Source organism: Artibeus jamaicensis, unplaced genomic scaffold (genome assembly GCF_021234435.1).
Source record: "Artibeus jamaicensis isolate MK-2021 breed Jamaican fruit bat unplaced genomic scaffold, CSHL_Jam_final contig_402, whole genome shotgun sequence".
NCBI lineage: Eukaryota > Metazoa > Chordata > Mammalia > Chiroptera > Phyllostomidae > Artibeus > Artibeus jamaicensis.
In genome coordinates this window covers 13390704-13412400 of record NW_026521818.1, presented here as the reverse complement: position 1 = coordinate 13412400, position 21697 = coordinate 13390704, and the positions used below count along the sequence as shown (strand labels likewise).

Here is a 21697-nt window from a genome sequence, read left to right as displayed (position 1 = left end):
CTACCGGCACAGCACACCCAAAATTTCTGTTTTCTAGCAGATAGTAAAACTAACTCTGGATAATTAGTAATTAGAATATTAAAATAATTCTTGACGAGAAAGTCATGGTGAAATATATATAATTTCTTCTTTAGAGTTTAGGAGCTAGAAAGCATAATTTTATACTACCGAAATATTTGAAATTTCAGTCTTCCATTAGTTCTAAAGCAACATGACAAAAGTCTGCCAATGAACCAGAGAAAACTTACCTTCCAGCTAATGAAAATCAAATAAAATAAGCAACTACAAATAATACAAACAACACATTTATTTAGAAAAATAAACTGAAAATGCTGTTTGTCTGGTACATTTTTCCATGAAGCATAGATAAATGGCTATAAAAAACTGTTATATGTCAAATACAAATTACAAATGATTTTTTTTCAGAGAACAAATAGATGTTAAACACAAATGTTTCGTGTACAGTTCACTGTATTTGACTTCTTGGCTGTTAATGATAAAAAATGATCTTCATTAAAAAATTTGATCCACACTGATGCTTTTTCATGATAATTCTGTAGTTGTTATTTTAATCTGAGACAAGAACATTATTTTTTCAGGTAACTGATTTTTATGGAAGAAAGAGAAATCAATATATGCAGAATTCTTAAGTGTTTCCTTTTTAGACTCCTGCAAGAAACTGCTTGTTGTGGTCTCAAAACTCATGGGACCATCTGTGCAAATAACAGCGCACATCATTACCCTGAATGGAAGTGACAGTGCAAATATTCGAAGTGCATTGAGAAATAATCAGTAAGAACTGACCTCCCCCCTCTCTCAACCAATATGGAGTGAAGGACTGAATGCAGAAACTTTTCCAGCAATTGACAACAATACTGCTATTCCATTATGGCTTTAAAAGTGTACACATGGTGGCAAACATCCTCTCTGCAAACAGCAACATTCCCACCTAATACTGTTCATTGCTGCAATGCTCCTCTGCTTGTTCAGTTTCTCTTTGTCTACATTTTTCCTTCTGAAATGCTGAGTGATTCTGGCTAGAGATAACTCCTATCTCTATGCTTTTAACTTCCCAAATGATAAATCAACTGATAATTTACTAGCTTAATTTGCTGAATATATGGGTTCGTATCTGGGAATATTTATTTTCATGGTGAAGTAAGATGGAGTTTGTTTGGTTTCTGTTTTTGTTGGCTTGATTGTTTAATCCTTTTCATCTGTTTTTTGTTGAATCTTCTCGGTAATTTCTGAGTGAAGAGATTTAAGGCTGTGGCTTTTTCAGCCCTAGGGCTCTGCTCATGGCTGTTAGACTAGAGGCGGATGATTCTACGCAGACCCTATCCATGATGGTTTGTGCTCCGGAGTTCGGGGAGGTTGCTACTCTCAGATGGACAGGTTCCTGGTTATTTCAAAATTAGAGCTGGCCTCAAGAAGTCATAATGATGAATCCGAAGTGAGAAAAATGAGCTGACATGCCTCCAAATAAAGGTTTTCCTTCCATCCTGAAGGAGCTGTCAAAAGAATGAAAACAAAAGATCAGTTTAAATAACAAGTGCACTTCAACAAAAACATCCAAAAATGTGTTAAGAATGAGGCGAGCATTCGTTAGCCTAATTTAAAGTTCTTGAATTATCAAGAATATTATTTTAAATGTCTACATTAAACATACTTTCCACTTAAATTTTATCCATAAAATAATGTGATGTCAGTCATCAAAAGTTAGTAGTAGCGTGCTCACATCTCAAGTAAAAGATCTATCTTTGACAGACTTCTTTTTTAATCCTCACTCAAGGATCTGTTCCCTAGTTTCAGAGAAAGAGGACTGGGGGTGGCGGGGAGGAGAAGGAGACAGAGAAACATCCATGTGAGAGAGAACACGCAGATCTGTTCCCTCCTGGACCCTCCCCGACCGGGGACTGAATCCACAACTCAGGTACGTGTCCTGACCGGGGATCAAACCCTCAACACTTTGGTGTACAGGACAAGGCCCAACCAACTGAGCCACCTAGCCAGGGCCTATTTCCGACAGTTTTTTTAAAAAACTTTAGAAAAAGTTGTCCACTTATAAATGGACCAAGTTCTCAAAGACTATAATATACACTAATATTTATAAAATACCTTGAGATATTTATATCTTGAGAAATATATCTTGATACATGTCATTATTAAACATGATTAATCAATAAGTCCTATTTATTAAGGTGGATATTTCATTGAAAAACAAAAAATAATTTTGAAAACATGTTGTGGAATATAATCTTCCATTGCATTCTGTGTCATCTACATATGTTATCAAATTGCCAAAAGGATATTCTTTTCCTTGATGCAGCTGAGATGCCAAAGAACTATTCTTCCTTCATGAGTATCTGCCATTCTTTAAAATTAGCACCTTAAAGTCATTGATATCCATATTTTCAACTAATGCATATATTTTTGGGAAAACAAAAAGAAAGAAACTTAGCCATAATTCTCATCCCGCCCGCCCAACATCAAACATGCGTAGCACTGCTCAATATGAGTATGTCTATGGTCCTCTCTCTAGGTTATGATGGGAACAGGCATACTTGTGCCATGACTCACTGGAATACGTACAGAGAGTCATTAAAATAAACCTGCCACCACACTTAATTGACTAGTAAGTTATTAGAAAAGTCCGAGACGGAGAGTAATGGCTTTAAGGGCATTTTTAATCCCTGGGGTCCATCTGAGAACTCCTTTTTTAACCCCTTCACTTGGAGGTAGGTGAATTCCAAATGCACAGTGCTTTCTTCAGTACAGACACAAACATAATCCCAGGTCACAAAGTGGATCAGTTAGTCCTTTTTTGACAACCCATTACCATTCTATTAGATGAGTAAGAATTTTTTAAATTATGTTACTCCCAACTAGCAAGACAAAGTTATCATTTAAATAATCAAAATGAAGACAATAATCCTCCCAACTAAAAAAATCACCAAACACAATTAGTCAGTGTGTGTTGAAGGCATACTCTGGCTCATCATAAAAGATTTTCTGTGAAAGATAGAGAAAGAGAAGACAATCGCTCGTCATGATCTTGCTTACAAAGATGCAAAAGATATTGTTAGATAGGATAGATAGTAAACCAAAGCAGGGAGGGGAGGCAGTAGTGTCTTACTCATGAATTCAGCAGTCCTGAACCTGGCCTGATAAGATTGATAAGATCGTGAGGTGTCCAAACATCATGAGCAAAGCTAGATAGTGCAGGAAGGGGGGGACCTTTGAAATTCTGTGTGTATCCTTTTCACTAGTTGGGGAAAAAAAGCCTTTCAGACTGTGCATATTAATCCCAAGGTCTGGAGAGGGGAGGAGGAGGGGTACCTAGGAGCTGGCTAAAATATATAACCCCTGAACCCCAATAGGCAGGGCACTCAGATAAGCCGGGTGCCCACTTGCAGCTTTGGGCTCTAGTGTATACAACAAACTTAACAACTTTATTTCCTCTATACATGGGTCATTCAGACTAGCTGGGTGCCTGTGCCCAAGTGTATTTCGTAAATAAACTTATCTCTTTTCCACCACATGTTCCATCTCTCCCTCGAATCCTTCTCTTGCAAGCAAGGCAAGAACCAAGGAGGACGGGGACCCCCCCAACTTGGGTCTTCCTGGTAGTAATATGAGGACAGAGGAGTGGGGAAGACTGGACTAAACTCATGTAAGCTGTGCTTAGCCCAACAGCACCACTTACATCTGCCTATTTATGCCATTTTTTTATAATTTAGAGATATAAGCTTCCACATGTGGAAAAGAAATGAACACTAAAGCTGTTACTAATGTATCAGCAGCAATCATATAACAATTAATATTTTAGGTTTACTATTAAATAAAGAAGTATGATAAAACTGTACAAAGATGGCTTTCTGCAAATATATAGGAGTATAATTCATGTAATTGGGGCGAAGATAATTACATGTGCCAATTATATTTTCATAGTTCTCTGATATAGTAGTCTTTAAGAGTCTGCATTATTGTTACAGCTTATTAAAAAGGTGAAACAATCTATCAGTCAGTCAAAACTATGTATTTTGTACCTACTGTATACAGGGTACTGCTTGAAGGAGCCATGAATACAAAACTCTAATGTCTTGCTCTCCAAGGAGATTAATATTCGGAAGGTAAGGAGACATACTAATAGTCATAATAAAAGACTTGTGCTACAATACATGTAAATATGAAATAAAGAATGAGCATAGGAGAAGAGGTCTATAGAAGATGGCATCTGAACTGAGATTTGAGGAATGGGTTGAGGTCTGCAAAAGTAATACCTATTAGTTTTGAAATAGGGGTATTTCAAACAGGGAACTGCCTGGGCAAAGGCATAGAACCAGGGATGGGGTGGGTATGGTACTATCAACACTGTGTAAAAACGGAAGGAAGAAAATCCAGTTGTTTTTGGAGAGTGTCTGGAGGAAGTGTGGAAAGTACGATGGTGGGGGAGAAGCTGTATGAACGGCAGTCGTTTACAGAATAGGAATGGCGAAGCCATCAGCTGAATCCAGTGACTAAGAACTCAAGCTGTGGATGCTTCCTTAGTGGCAAATTGGAGAAAGCAAAATAACCCATCTATTCTTGCTTAAATAAGTGACAGCTGGAGTGTTCGGAGCTCCAGGATGCAGGTGTGCACAGGTAGGCAACCAGAAGTCATCATGGGGGTGCCGAGGATTGAGGATCGCAGGAGCGTGGCCTCAGCGGCTGGTGTGTGGGACTGAGTCAGTTGTGATGCCCGAGCAGGCGACCCAACAAATCTGCAGCCTAGTGGCAGGCATGGGTGTGCAGAAGTCACAAACTGGCCCCATCGCAGAACTTGGCCAAGCCACTGCCACCACCCTGTCTCCGGCCAGGAAAGATCCAGCACAGGTGCATCTCCTGCTCTGTGCCGTGTCTCCAATGGCATCTGCCTCTGGGTCCATGACGAAGCTCGAGCAGATTCTGGTCATCGACCCTCCCACAGCCCTCAAATTCAAAGACCCTTACACAGATGAAGTCACTACAAATCTTAAATTGCAAAATCCATCAGATAGAAAAGTATGTTTCAAAGTGAAGACCACAGCACCTCATCAGCACTGTGTGTGGCCCAACAGTGGAATTATTGACCCAGGGTTGATGGTGACAGCAATGGATTCTAAATCGAGATGCGATTTTGAAATGCTCAATGAGAACGACAACTTGAATGATAAGGAAGCCAGCAAAACTGTTCTGCTGAATGCATCTAAATGAGACAGACTCACAGCAAAACCACGCAGTGTTTCATCCAATGATACTGAAACAAGGAAACTCATGGAGGAAACTTCAGGGAGAAATGATGGAGGTTTAAGGCTCAAAAATGTAGCACACTGGGATAAACCCGGACCAGCCTCAACTGCTTCCCTCAGAGATAACGTCACCAATCCTCTTTCCTCACTTCTTCTAATTGCAGCCATCTTCCTTAGATGCTTTTTAGGGAAACTCATCTTGTAGAGTGAAGCATGCAAAATGCTACTTCTTTCACTTTCTCTTGATCAGAAAAAGATCTGCTTACTACCATTTCACTGGCAGTAGGGCCCACAGTGACCATTTTATGCTTATGTACAGAATCATATTGCCTTTAATGATCTCTTATGGTTAGAAAATAAAAACTAACTGTTCAGCTACTTAACAAACTGTATATTACCAGATTATCATTAGCAGATGTCAGTTGCACATTCAGTCCTTTATGAAATTCATAAATAAAGAATTGCTTTCTTTGTGAGTTCAAGAAGTGTTTATAAGAGTTCAAGAATTGTTCAGAATCTTGTAAATGTTATTGTAATAATCCCTTTAAATTTTATCTGTTGCTGTTACCTCTTGAAATATGATTTACTTAGATCGTTAATCCTGCTCATTCAGAAAATGCCAAGATATATTCTATGAGAAAATGTTGCCTCTCCACAGAGTAAACTTTCTCCTTTATCTTTGCTAATATCACAGCAGAATTTTTCTTATGCCTTATAAGGCAGTTGTTGACTGAGCTTTTCATCCTTACCATCCTGCCCTATGGTATTTAATATGACAAAAAAATACAACTGTTAACAGATTCTGGCTCAATAAATAAAAGGTTTGTTCATTTTACATTTATTTAAGATAAGAGCTAACATTATTTATGAATGTTCTCCTGTTCCACCAATTTTTTTTAGGTATCGCATGGAAGCAGATATTTGCTTCACAGCCCTCAGTGACCACACATTAAAAGCAGAGAATAGAATCTTCTAACCAATAGATGTGCCTATATATGCTGTCTGAATGCCAACATTGCATATTAACAGAATGCATTTAATTCTTACTGAGTTTTGAAAATTTGTTAGATATCTGAGCCTCTCCTTTTATGGTACTGGATTCACGTTCAGCCTGTTAACCTCAGGGTCAAATATTTTTCCCCACTGAATAAAAGGTCCATAACTTCTCATATATAATTGATAACTTAAAAAAATCTATCAAGTTCTATTAATAGGTTTTAAAATACAAACTTTTAAAAAATCTCTACATGTGTTGCATTTTTGCCTCACATATGAAGATGTATACACCATCAGGTTTACCCAAGTTAAATAAAGGTACTCAGAAATGTGATAACACATAAATCACACATACCAGGTCCTGTACAGCCAACAAGGAAGTGTTTGTGGAAATGCTATATGACCCATTCTTCAGATCAGTGGATAATTGCTTCATTTTGTTCAAAAAGCCTTTGCTTAAAACTAATTATAATTTTCTTCACTTTTGGAATGGAATAGGTCAAAGTTTTCAAGAAGGGTCTTTTTTAAATTTTTTTAAATTTTATTATTTTTTTAATTTTTATTTTATTGATTATGCCATTACAGTTGTTCTATTCCCCCCCTTCATTCCACTCCACCCTGCACCCCCCACCCCCACCATTCCCCCCTTTAGTTTATGTCCATGTGTCACAGTTTTTTAGATTCTATATTTTCCATACTATTCTTGCCCCCCCATCTATTTTCTACCTACCATCTATGCTACTTATTTTCTGTACCTTCTCCCCCCTTCTCCTCCTCCGACTCCCCTGTTGCTAACCCTCCATGAGATCTTTATTTCTATGTTTCCACTCCTGATCTAGCTGTCCTTTTAGTTTTTTTTTTTACATCCTCACACGAAGATATATTTATTGATATTTTTTAAGAGGGGGGGGAGAGAGAGAGGAGGAGGATAAGCATCAGTGGGGGAGAGAGCCATCCACAGGTTGCCTCCGGATGGTGCCCTGACAGGCGCTGACCCACCACTTCTCTTCTGGCGTAGGCCGCAACGCTGCAATCAACTGGGCACCCCGCCAAGCACAAGGGTCATTTCTTTTTATGGTAAATTTTTTCCAGACACAAATGTGATATGAAAAATATAAATGATAGTAAACAATTTTAGGCTTGAATCATTAAATGTCTGGTTAATTTATGTAAGTACCATTTTTTTTAAACTTATCTTCCTCATGTGAAGAAGAAAGGTGCTATTGGAGTCTTTTATTGCAGTAACAGTCAAAATTTGAAGAGGCTGAACCTATGTCAAAAGAAAGGCCCGTTTCGTACAGTGCAGGGAAGAGTTGAAGTCATTTGATTCCCCAATATTCAGATCCAGGTGTCTAATATGGACACTCAGCTGTGCCCCCTGAAAGGCATGTCCTTTGGGGCCTCCCCTGAATAAGGGTCCTTTGTCCCAGTCACTGGGGCTGAGGCTGCCTCAGTGTGTTCTCAGTGGACTCAGAGTCTGTGCATCTTTTGCCCAGGGTCTCCTATATGTGGCTCTCAATTTGGCCCTCTGTCCAGTCATGCCCTCTAGTCTTGGGGGTACTTTGTTCATATAAAGAGCTGAGGCATCTATAGATTTTCAACTGTATGCTCTGTTATGTGGAGGCAGACACATGGCAAGTATGGTAAGCCCCTACAATGCCCCCTCCAAGGTACCCACCAGGGTTGGAGCAGGGCCTCAGCCCTCCCGACTGGCAGGTCGACATGCACCCACATAAGTCCATGCTGTTTCCACACCACCACCGCTGCCACCTATGGGACTGCAGCATCTGCGACTATGTAGGGGGCCCACATATGCAGAGGAGTTGTCAGGTTTGGCTTCGGGCAGCGGGCAAACGGGTAGGTGTTCGGTAGTGGCAGAAGAACTGGTCTAAGCAAAGGCACATGAAGTTGCTGGTCCCAAGGGTGCGGAGGCCAGGTCAGGGCTGAGTGATGCTCAGGCACCAGACAAAAGACACTGCATAGGCCTGGCGACTTAAAGGGGTATTAGATCCAGGATAGAGTGGTGAGTGACGGGGATGCATAGGCTCAACTGCTGGGAAGAGGGCCAGGTAAGTGGAGGTGTGAATGCCTGAAGCGCTCGCAGTGGGCAAGAAGGCTGCCACCCTAGAATGTGTCCTTGGCGTTGGGGTCCAGCACCCAGTAGCTTTCCTGCCCAGGCAGCAGGCCTCACAGAAGACCTTGAGAAAGCAGTCATTTAGCATGAGGTTGCAGTGGTTGCTATTCTGCTGTGCTTTTGGGGGGTGGTTGTGGTAGAAGCGGAGAAGCTTGGTAATGAACCTGTAGATGCAGCGCAGCGTGAGGCAGCTCACACACCTACACGATAGCCTTGGCGATGAGCACAACATAGCTGTACGGCAGGTTCCAGGGCTGCAGGGCTGTAAGTAATATCCTGGTGACTAAGAGCCTTTTTACCCAGTCAGGGCAGCATGATTTTCTAATGTCAAAGATGGCAGCAATGCTAAGGAAAAGCTAAAAGTAATACAAAAAGTTTGTCCAAACAGCAGTATTTCATAATTCTATATTTATTTTGACCTCGGTATAATTTTTGTAATTATATTTCTTATACTCTATATTAATATAGAGTATACATGAATCACATATTTTATAAAAATATATCTTATAAAACAAGTATTTATATATAATATATATTATTTTAACTATGGGACAATGTATTATGTGTACTGAGTTTGATGCATTTTAGGTAGTAACCATGAAGAGACCAAAACTGTTACCCCCCAAAAAAAAATCTCTCTTATATCCCCTGTTAAACGAAGAGCAGAATGAGTTTTCATTTAATTAGGTTAAATGAAAATGTATGGAACACCTGTTATAAGTGAGCCATTATGACAAACATGGAAAATATAAAAATAAAAAGTTATATTTCTATTATATTTAAACATAAAGCTGAATATTTATTTGACACTTTGTTATATAAAGTAATGACGGATATTCTTGCCATTCTCCAGGTAAGGAAATGCTGGCTCTGGTTAGATTAAGTCAAGGTCAGCACTGCAAGCCAAATTTGCTACCCTTGCACCATTCATTGGGTGCTATAGCTACAGAGATGAATATTGGGGATAAACGGTATGGCCCACATAAACTAAAATATTTACTGTTCTCTCCATTTACAGAAAAAGGTTGTCAATCCTGCTTGAATCTAATTTACTTATTATAACATTACTTATGAATCTGACTTTTTCCAAATGGATTGTGGATCATTTCAAAAGCATTTATTGAGTTTTGACAAGCTATTCTTATGTAATAATTCACATATTTGCATGGTTGTATTTCTGGGTGCTAGTCATTCATTTCCTCTATAGTATATATTTCAGATTCAGGGTTTTTTTTTAGCAAAATTACAAACTCCATGGACTAGCACTGGATTTATAAACTAATTGAGGCAGAATTGGAATCAGTACAATATTAAGTACTCATATTAGAACAAATTTTGGGGGTTTTTAAAGATTTTTAGTTGCTATATAGCTGCCATTTTTAATTTTATTGTGTTAAAGGTCAGAAAATAAGGCCTATTTGATAATCCAAATTCCCAAATATTAGTGTTTTAGAATATGAATGGAGGGATAGCAAAAACACTTCTCTGAAAAGAAAAATGACCAGAATTCACTCTCTACCTCTGTTTCTATGGAAACCTGACACTGGTAGAATGTCAGCTGTATTACTATGCAACTTTGCTTATGATAAAATAAATCCTGATCTGAAAACCGCATCTGATCTAGCAAGACCGTGACTGACTATAAATATCTTCCGGGATTTCTGAGGGTGGTAACTGGTCATAATCTTTTCTATGAATATTGAGGAAATCAGCTTAAAGAAGATTATTTTAATAAGAGGAAAATGAAATTGCTAATTCTAACATTGTGTTCTTAGTGGACGCAATTAATTTCCCCTGAGAAATTGCCAATAAAGCATTAAAAACATAAATGAGAGTCTCTGATAGCTGCCCTGCTTACCTGAGCCCAACAGCAGTGCAGGTACCGCCTAATGAATTTATACATCCATAAGAAAGACATATGAACCAAGTGTGTAGGTGGTGCTTGATGTATTGATGTAAGTGTACATGTGTCTGACAAAGCAGCCATTTAGAGCGATGATATTTAAGTCTTTCAGGCCAGATGGTCATTTTCTAAAATAGGTTCCTGACACCCTGAAATACCATGCACCTCAGAATTGCACTCCTCATCTAAGGTAGCACATCAGACGATGGCATTCAATAGCATTAGTTCCAAATTACCAAGGACAGCGACAAAATTTATAGAGTTCAGTGAAAAATGAAATGCAGGGCCCTTGCTCAGTCTCTCTGTTTTTGTATTTGCTGTTTAATGTCACGCTCCCTCTGGCACAGGTTGAAGGCAGACCTCTATAAACCCTGGGGCTCTGCCTTGCAAATCACAGTACATCACACAGCTGCCAGCGCTGTGCCCTCACTGAGACAGGGCAGCAGTGATCTCCGGGTGTGGGAGGGAGAGTGGGTGATGCATGCAGTGCCATGCCTGGCAGGAAGCTTCAAGCCCCCAGCATGTTCCCTATTATCCCATGGGATTTCACTTACAAAACACAAAGTCAAAGGTAAAAATATCAAGACAGCGATTGCACGTCATTAAACCCTAAAGGTAGGACAGCCATGTGAATGGTGGAGACACTGCTTCTGAAGACAGGGCTCTGTGCAGCTGCAACAGTCACAAACCCATGAAGCTGACCCTGCAGGTCTGTCCCACTACAAACCATTAGACTGAAGTTTGAAATAACAAAAAACAAAAGTCCAGCTTTGCCTGATACTATTCTCTATTGTATTTGCTTTTTCATTCAATAGTAACCCAAAAAATGCATATTAAGTGTAAGGAGTAACATAAAAATCAGTTTAAGGAATCCATATACGGATCTGTCCAGAAAAAGCCCAGCCATTGTTAATGTAACGAGTATGGTTTACACAACATCAGTGTAACCTGGCAGCCAAGGAGAGTGGACTGAAATGCACATGCATGAACAATGATGACTTCACTGTACCAGTCAGTGGAGGCGGTAGATGCCGTTGTGTGAGTACATGTACTGTGTGGCTGTCACATTCAAAATGACTGAGCGAGTAGAGCAATGAATGTGCATCAGATGTGGTGTTAATCTTGAACATTCCACCATGGAGACTATTTGGGTGATTCAGAAGGCCACAGCTATGGGCAACTGGTGACTGGCAGCTCTATCACAACAATGCGCCCACCCATGCATCATGTCTTGTGCCAAGGTTTTTGGTGAAACGTCAAGTCACCCAGGTGATTCAGCCCCACAGCAATCCAGATCTGATATCCTGAAACTTCTGGATTTTCCTCAAACTAAAATCATCTTTGAAACGAAAGAGATTTCAGACCATGAAGGAGATTCAGGAAAATACAATAGGGTGGCTGATGGTGATTAGGAGAACTGCGTGAGGTCCCAAGGTGCCCACTTTGTAGGGGACTGAGGTGCCATTGTCCTACATACAATGTTTCTTGTATCTTGTACCTTCTTCAATAAATATCTCTACTTTTCATATTGCATTGCTGGATGCTTTCTGAACAGACCACACCCCCCAAATATCTTAATTCATTTTATGAGTAAATTAAAAATCTCCACTTAAGATTTGAACACTTACATAGAAAAATAAATATTTTTCTACTGTGTAGTCCGGCCCTGGAAACTCGATCCTCCCAAACTAAGGAGATAGTTTATGAAGTCCAGGTAAGTACTTTGCTAGTGTAGTAGCACAGGTAGCTAGTTAGTATTGATGAAGGAATAGAGCAAATGGAATCAGACATTAAGCCGAATAAACTAGGGAGCTTAATCAAACACTATAGCTGCTTCACTAGGAAACGCAGTATTCACTTGCTCCCTAGGAAACAACCTCATCCTCTGCCCTAGGGACTTAATCTCCCAGTAATCCTCAAGCAATGCTCATGAGGGCAAAAATAATCTTTGCAGGGAACAATTTAGCCTGGTTCTGAGATTTTCTGAGACGGGAGTGGGAGGTGCAGGGAAAAAACTCCTTTGTTAGTCACATGCTCAGTGGAAGACAAGATGGTGCAGGGGGAGGTAAGCATGCGTGCACAGCAGAAACCAGATGATGCAGCGGAACTTTGGGGCATGCACAGTAGGAGCCAAAATAGAGACATAAAGAGGTGGAGTCCAGTCTGAGCAAATCTGGGAAAAGAATCAGATAGATGAAGGCGTGGAACACTGGGGGGTCCAGGAAAGGGACCGGCTAAGGGGAGGACCCAGCACAAGCCCAGGAAAAGCTCAGGAAGTAGGAGGGACCATTTGAAAGCAACCCTTCTTGCTCCCCAACACCAAGAAAGTATATGAAGGATTATTGAGGATCCTAGAGCAGGTGCTGCTAGAGCCTGCCCACCCTCTACATCCCTGAGGACATATTATTTCTCTCCATCCCAATAAATCTCACCTCTATGCTTAAACTTCAGCCATGCATGTGCCCTTTGAAATTCCTTTGTCATGACACTGCAAGAACCCATTTTCGCTGGCAACAACTTGACAGATGAATTTGGTGAAAATGTCTAAAGAAATTAGTTATAGATATAAATAAAAATACAGAAGTTCTGTTGCCTGGGGCACATTGGCATTCACAAGCAAAAAAAAAATCCCTACTCTTATGACCTTAAGCTGCATCATTTTTTTCCATATGTAATATATGTTCGTGTAGAATCATATCAGCTTGGAAAAGGGTGCTATTCAATTATTTTGCCAATTAATGTAATTCAGTTTAAATGGCTTTGGCAATGTAATTTTTAATAATTATAGGAATTATGTTTTATGAAAGATATAACAGTGAAGTTCCCATGATGCGGTATAATTTTTAAGATACTAAAATTATTTACAATTATTTTCACATGTACTTCACAAAAGAATATTGAAAAGCATATCTCAGAAGTCTAGTTCAAACCTGTTTTGGGATATTTTGTCAACCTTTTGAAAAATCTTTTTATCGATATATAAATGCTACAATTAAATATCATAATTAAAAGTCTTCCACAAAAAAAGAATAAATGATATGCAAAAAGTAGTATTTTTCATCCTTCTGGATTCCAACTTAAAAGTATTACCTTGAAGAAAGACACTTTCTAGAAATCTTTTTCTACTATTTATTATGGGCACAAAGGAACCAAAAAATTAGTCAAGACTACCACCAATGTTATGACTGAGCAGTAATTCCAATCACTTTCATAGCATTTTTCCCATAGGATACAAGCAATATATGCTTGCTTACTGGCCTCATTCATTCATTCACTCATTCATCCATCTAAATTGTGTGCAGTCCTGTGGTATTCTCTTAGTATTGGCTAATGACAAACTCAAATGTGGATAGATCAATTAGCAAGTACTTGTGCAATTCTTAATACAGTGCCTGGTACGATATCATAATTTCAGAATCTGGGGTGCAAAATTAAGTTCCATCCCACAGCACTTACAAGGACCTGGACAAGATCACTGAGGCTCAGTTCCCTCAACTATTTAAAAAAAAAACAGGATAAACAATATCTACTTTGCAAGGTTGATGAAGAGGTGAATATATGTAAAAAATGATTTTACCATGTTCATGTTTTTTTCTTTTTACAAAGACAGAAACATTGAACAAGTACTTTTTTGTAGAGAATTAATTCCATAAGAGTGCTGAACGAGCTATCTGAAAATACGATTCTTAGGAAAGAGCCCGAGGCTTGCTGGTGGGCGGTGGGTGACGGGAGGACAGCCGCGATTCTCCACCCAGCTCCTACACGGAGGAGGCCACAGTGGTGGGTTTGCACTGACATAAAGCCAGAACGCAGATAACTGTCTTGCCCTCCTCTTCTGTGGTTATTAACAATATGAGCATCAGTCATTTTCCAACCAGAGAGTTATACATACATTGTAATATTTAGTTACTTTAGGACAGTTGTATTACACAGCATAAAAAGTACCAAAGCATAAGTGCTAAAGGAAACAATTTCAAAAAATGGTCTCCAGGCTAGTTTGGCCTCTTCTCCACGAACCCAGTAAAGCCCACTCACTGATGGCGTTTACTTTATACTCTGAGGAAGCAGAGGGATTTGGCTATACAAAATGTGGATGTTTACTTACCCCAGGGCTCTTATTACTTGCTAATGGTGTTTAGAGGACAGTTTTGTTTTTGTGTGGTTTTTTTCTGAAAATATCTTTATCTTTGCTTTCAAAATGTTTTCATTATCTTAGGCCAAGCAGGAATTTTACTTATGCTAATGATTGTAAATTCTTTTCTCTGAAGCCAAAAGTGTTCTGAAAACCTTCTTCTAAATCTCTTTTCCCCCCTCCCTCCTTTTAATTCACTGATGTGCATTGTACAAAAACAGTTGTAGCCAGATTGGAGAGCGCTGTGAAATGAATGGCTGTGATATGTATCCCTCCTATTGGCAAAACTCCTTTGTGTAACTGCATTAAAGCCTGCCAAGCCTCATGTTAGTTAGCACATACACGTTCTAATCAGTTCCATCACAAAAAGGCATACTAGAGAAAGGCATTTTTTTCATGGTGGAATTAGAATAACTTCAATCAAAACAAAATTAAAATGCTAACATTACTCCCTCCTTCCTGTTTAAACATTTCTGTTCAACCATTTTCATGTTAGGTTTTTAATTTATCACATGAAACAAGTGATAACAATACTTCCCCTTCTACTACCCACTGATACTATTCAATGATTAAATTCTGAAGACACAATAAAATACTGCTCTCATCTTCATGAAATGGCATTTCTTCGTCTGTTTTTTAAATAAATGACAGGATACTTTCCATGAACCAGCTAGTTGGACATTATGGGTTCCCATTTCATGAACCTACTATGATTAGGTTAACTAGTCTCCCTTCCGCAAGCACAGGCAGGGTTAGAAGTCAAGGGCAGGGAGGTCAGCCAAGACAAGTAGGCTGAATGCAGTCCTGTTGCCAGGAAAGAAATCAAGGATTCTCTGGGTTGTTGAGGTCTCTGAAGCTACTGGATTTGGAAAAACATATAGTCGCCTATGCCAAGAGATCACTTCTATTCTCCATTTTATTTTTTAAAACATTGTACTCAAAAGAAATTGGAAACAAGTAAAAATAGAATATACTCTACTTAAAGTTTATTTTTTCTTCTTCCAAAATGCTTTGCTTTGTAGGCACACATGTCAGAGTACCGTGAGTTCCAGGGTAGGAAAAAAAAATGTCTTGCATCAACTGTGACAGACAGGTCTTTCTGGAAAATCTTTTTGTAAAATGCAATATGGAAGGTTCTTTAACATATTTTGGATATTCAACCTTCAGCTGTATCATTGGCAAATATCTTCACACACATAGTGGGTTGTCTTTTCATTTTGTTGATAGTTTCCTTTGGGTGCAAAACATTTTAGTTTTATGTAGTCCCATTTGTTTATTTTTTCTTTTGTTTCTCTTGACCAGGATATATCAGAAAAAAATATCACTATGAAAAATTTTAGAAATTTTACTGTCTATGTTTTCTTCTTGGACTTTTATGGTTTTGAGCCTTACATTTAACTTTGAACACTTGGCAAAGTATATGACTAGCTAACCACTACGCTGTATACTGAAACCAGTGCAAAATAATATTGACTGTAAACTGCAGTTTTTAAATAGATTTTTAAAAAGAGGAAAGCAGAGAGAGAGACAGGCAGACAGACATCTTGGTTGCTTCTTGTATGTACCCTGACCAGAGATGGAATCTGCAACGTTTGTGTATAGGAACGACACTCTACTGATTGAACAGGGCCTAAACTACAATCATAAAATAAAATTTAAAAAGTTTTCTCTTAAAACAGTTTTGTTTTATTTGAAGGGAATAAGATAATATTATCAGTTTAATTGGAAGGTGTGTAGGATATTTTTACTTAACCTTAGAGCATGACAATTTCCTCCTAAACTTTCCTTCAATCTTGCCACCATTGTGACTAGAAAATGTGAATATCTGTATGTATATATTTCCAGTATAAAGATTACCCTTGTCATCAGGCAAACAACTAAATGATGAGCAATCTGTACCATCATTAGACTTGGAATTAATCAGAGGGTGGTCCTGAGTATCCTAACACTCTTTGGCATGAGACTTCTCAAACACAATCCGGTGACATATCCCTTTAACTCCTAAACAAGGAAACTATACTCTCAAAGCACCACCATTGTGCTATCTTCAGAATTCAGCAACTTCTTCAGTAATGGCTAAACCAAAACTGGTCTCAGTGACTGGCTGTCAAGGTACTTCTGGTTCAGGTGTGTTCCAATGAACCGAGTGGGGAAAAGTAGGCTTACAGTGTTTGTGTGGAAAATAGTACAATGATTAATAAATAATAACGGAAGAATAAACTGTTCTGTGTACTCACAACTGTAAACCTACTTTTGCTCCACTCTCTATTCTACTTTAGTATTTCTACTTTACTTTCATGAGCAATATACAAACAAATGATACCTATGATTCCTACATTTTCAGTTTGACATTATAGGTGGGCTTCTTTAATAAAGTCCCAGAAATCAGTGTGCTTCTAGATATAATGGATTCGGACAGGCTACTCTTAATAAGGCATGGTGTTCTGTACAGTAAAACCCTAGAAGTATGGAGCCACTTAGTTTAAATAAAAACAGAATCTCTTGCATTTCAATAGCCTCTAGGTAAAGCTCTTTATTAAAATATAGGGTAATGTTTCTCATCCTTGGCAGTGCTAACATTTTTGTCTAGAAAATTCTTTTTTGGGAGTATGGGGGCAGTAATCCTGTCCCATTACAGAATGTTATATGGACTCAGGGTCATTTACTGTCTTAAAAACTTGGATGGTGTTACTTCATTCATTTATTCAACTTAAAACTTGTGAACTCTGTAACTGTCTTCAGTGTAGCTACTGCATATACTTTTCATTAATAATAATAGCAATTGTGGTTAAAAAATAGGGTAATACTTGTTCTATACAAAAACAATGTTCCATACTTATAATAACAGTACTTTAGAAAGCTGAAATTCAAGATTCAATTTTTAGAGCTCATAGTGAACTTTTTCATTGGATTTCTCCTATGAATATATGATCTCTCTATTATTTCCCTGAGCACAAAAGACAATGTTTGTCCATGATGATCCAGTCCTGAGCAAAATCTTGAATTTACATAATGCTATCAACACCACTACAGAAATATGTACTGGAACTGTCCGTACAGGCAGGGACTGCTCAAGGCACTTAGAACACAAAAGTGAGTAAGATATAAAACACTAGAGCAATGAACCTTTCCTGAAAGAACAGGAAAAGACTTCAGCCAGCTCCCTAATGAAGAATAAATAGAAAATCAATAAAAGTGGGAAAGTCATTCAAGCAAAGTAGGGACCAAGTCTGGAAAACACACATTCAGGGATGGAAAGAAATCAGTGCAGTCGGAGCTGGCAGGGACAGGGTGGGGGCAGTAGCCAGAGGCAAAGGGGGGTGTGGAGGTGTAGTGTTACCAGTAGTGGAGAGGACATTGGTGCTTTAATCAGACAGTGACCCAGTCACATTTGCCTTTAGAAAGATTGCACTGTGTGTGTGTGAAAAATAAAATGGAAGAGAGCAGACCCAGAATCATGGGCAGCAGTTAGAAGTTTATTGAGCAATTTCAAATGAAAGAAAATAAGATATTGAACTGAGAACAACAGCAGCAAAGATTGAGTAGAGGGAATTAACTCAAAGAATATTTAGGGTACAGAATAGACAGAATAAAAAAATATTTGGACTTAAACTGAAGACACACAAATTTTTCTTTTTTTCCTGGTATGGTGATTTAGACGGACAGTGATATTATTTCCAGAGATAGGAGAAGAGGCAAGAGGCAGGTTTGGGGAATTGCATTAACTGCAGAGGGTACAACGTTATCCTAAATATCAAGGCAACCTGTATCACAAAGAATAGTTAATGTATTTAAGTGTCAGTTAACATACATGTCAGAAAATCTGGCTTCTTCAATAACAAACACTTCAGGAGAAAATGTACTTATTGAGATCACCTCTACTGAAGAGGATTCAACTGATAATCTCAACTTTTATTTGCATGAGAGTTATGCCTTAGTTCAGTAAGATTAGAGAATGTGCAGAAAACAATACCTGAAAGAGCAGCTTGGCTCACTGGAGGGAAGATAATGGCTGGTTAGTACACTGGAATTCTTTGGCTTTCTAAATAAATTCGGTGGCTGACTTCTGAGGTCATAAATCCCATAGAGAATCAGATAAATCTACAGATTTCAGCCCTTAAAAATATGCAGATTTACATACAAGATGAGGCAAAAGTGGGTTTATAGTTGTGATTATGTGAAATACAGAGATTATTCTTCTAATATTATTTATTATTGCATTATTTTCCATAGAAACAACTGTAAATCTACTTTTACCCCAATCTGTGTACCTAATAGCTTGCTTATGATCTAACTATTTATAAACACCCTTGAACTCCATAGAACTCAGTTTAAGAGCTCTTGGTTTTAGGGTTCCACAAGTTTGATAACAGATAGGGTTTATTTTAAAAATCAATATTTATTTACAGGTATCTTTTTAGCATTAATAAGAATTGTTCTCTCTTCCAAATAAATTCATATGAATCAGGGCTTTACAGTTCAGTACTCTTGACATCGAGGTTGTGTAATGCTTTGTTGTGGAGGCAAGGGGGAAGCTGGCCAATGCATTGTAGAATGGTCAGCAGCATCCTCGGCCTCCAACCTCTGGGTGCTGAGAGCAAGACTACAGTGTGACAATCACAAATAACTCCAGACACTGTCAGCAGCTCCTGCACTGCAGGGAGGACAACATCACCCCATTTAAGAACCATCAATATTGGTAATGAATTTTACTTTTATAAAACTCCCATGCAAGAAATAAAATTGGGTATCATCTTTCTGAAGAAAAAAATGTTTTCATGGAGAAATTTTCTAGAATAGAATCACAAAGTTAGTGAGCAGCTAAGCTAAGTGTTTAGATCTCCTGAATTTGGAGGGACAACTCAATCTTTTCTCCTCTACCCTTATTCTTGTTGTGGGAGAGAAGACCATCTCCTCTCCACAAATGCCTGAGAGTCACAGAACAGTCATTTAATCAGATTAGTTGTTTTCTATTTTAATCTATTTGTTTTCCTCTTCCTTTTTATAAAGTTAACTGCCTCTTTAAGAAATTAAATACTCAAGTAATAGAGAAACTGGTATTTTCAGAACAATAGGAAATTCATCAACTCAGAAATAAATAAAACAAAAAAGCTAGTTAGTAACTGAATATACTACCATCTGCAGTATTAACAAGTTTGCCTTCATATGGGAAGCATTAATTTTATCTAGTTCTGTAATGGGAAATCTGTGAGCGAGGGGGTACATTGCATCAGGTACAGAAATCTGCTAATATTCACACTTACAGACACTGAAAATACAAAACAAAGCCCATTTTACGCCTCTCTGTCACGACTTTCTCCCCAGTCCTGCTTTGTAAAACCATGCATGTTGTCTACTCCTTTATCCTCACTGATATTTCTTCTTCTTCTTTTTTTCCACTGCGCTAAACATTTATGTTTGCTCCCTGCACTCAGTGCCTTGTCTCCTGATAATCTTCATTTTTATTCTAGGGGTTACTTCCTACCTGACTCATAGCCCATGTGTTTTAGACAGTCTGAGAGACATCCCTTTTTCCTTAAAAAAACCCCTAATTTTTAGGTAAGTAGTTGGTCATCCAGAATAAATACTATCTCTTTTTTAAGATTTCATTTATTTATTTTTAGAGAGAGGGAATGGGAAGGAGAAAGAAAGAGAAACATCAATGTGTGGTTGCCTCTCATGTACCCCCTACTGGGGACCTGGCCTACAACCCAGGCATGTGCCCTGACTGGGAATTGAACCAGCGATCTTTTGGTTTATAGGCCCACACTCAATCCACTGAGCTGTGCCAGCCAGGGCCAGAATAAATAGCATCTTGAAAGTATGTTTGGCCAAGTGACAAAGTTGGAAAGGAATTGAAGTGACAAAACTGAATGACAGCTGCTGGAAAACTTTGTTTTTTAAAGCTGGACCACGTGCTTGATGGCTGGTGCTCTGGCTGCCCTATTTACACAGTGAGAATGAACCTTTCATGGGTTGGGCCAGAGGAATTCTTCTAGGATACTCAGTCCTTGAGAGCCATCATATCAGTCTTGATGGGCCTCAAGACTTGTGTACAAGAAATGAACTTGCATTTTATCTTTCAAAGTCACTGTGATTTGGTAACTCTGTTATTCACATAGGAACCTAACCTTAATTGATACAGGTGGGAATCCGTTCTAACTCTGAATACGCATGTGACCTAAGTCTGAACCAAAGAGCTGAACTCGATCCTCTGTTTCAGAGAGAAGTGCTCACTATACCAGTATCTCGTACGCAATGGCACACTTACAGCTATCTCAGTTTGCTTACTCTGCTAGAAATTTTTGATGACTAAGGTACAAAGATGATATCATTCTGAAGTCCAAAATTTCTAGTATATTTTCATTGAAATATAAAAATCCTCATACATTTAGGGCAAATGGAAACCTTCATGGGAGGTATTTGCTATTACAGCTTTGGCCTATTATATTCCAGTTTTTAAATTTTTCCCTTAGTTGAACTAATTTTCAATGTAAAATATTTTCATAACAAAATATCAAAAACATTGTAACATTATATAACATTTTATACTATACTATAAAATATGTATTACCTATATAATATTTTAAGGTAAAGCTGTGTTCTAAGTCATGAAAAAAGTAATGTATATAATTCCCTAATGTAAAAAACAACTCATAAATATCTTGGACATATTTACAAGTTTCAAAATTTTGCTCACTATAGTCCCAGGACAAGCTTTGAATGAATAAAATAAGAAGTGTTCCTCAAACAAGTGACTTTGTGAATTACTGCATGCATTTTTCCCCTGTTGGAGAGTCTTAAAACACAGTATGAAGATTTTGATAATCATCATTAAAGAAATGTAGATGGATGTTCTTGTGTTTTCAAAAATTATTTTATGACAAAAGGCTTTTTTTCATATCGCCTATTTATAGAAGTGTTACACATTCTGGGAAATGCTATATTAAAGAATAAAAAAGTTACTCAGTATATTTCAAATACCCTCCAAATGTATATTCTATATGCTACTCAAATAATTTTTAGAAATACACAAATGCCAAAATTTTAAAATGTGAGCAAAACAAAGAAGCAATCAAAAACTCTTTCCTCAACAAAATCTAAATTCTGTCCTAAGAAATCACTGTCATTAACATGTGATGAACACCATTCCAGGCATCTCTCAAATCACCTCTGCACATAGGTAAATAGGTAGATATTAGTAGATAGATGAAGCAATATGTGGATGGCATTTAAATTTTCCATTAGGTTATATTCTATAT

General features: G+C 38.1%; 1 protein-coding gene and 2 pseudogenes across 1 annotated transcript in view; 2 read left to right on the top strand and 1 right to left on the bottom strand.

Annotated features, from left to right (window-relative positions):
• Positions 1-346: 346 nt before the first annotated feature.
• Positions 347-21697, bottom strand: part of PRR16 (proline rich 16) — a 266776-nt gene continuing 245425 nt past the window's right edge. The window contains exon 3 of the mRNA XM_037147845.2: positions 347-1511. The gene's annotated coding sequence lies outside the window, so the exon portion shown is untranslated. The remainder of the gene's footprint in view (positions 1512-21697) is intronic.
• Positions 4906-5475, top strand: LOC119051206 (vesicle-associated membrane protein-associated protein A-like; annotated as a pseudogene).
• The window catches only part of LOC119051163 (forkhead box protein K2-like), a 62448-nt pseudogene continuing 48673 nt past the window's right edge, over positions 7923-21697 (top strand).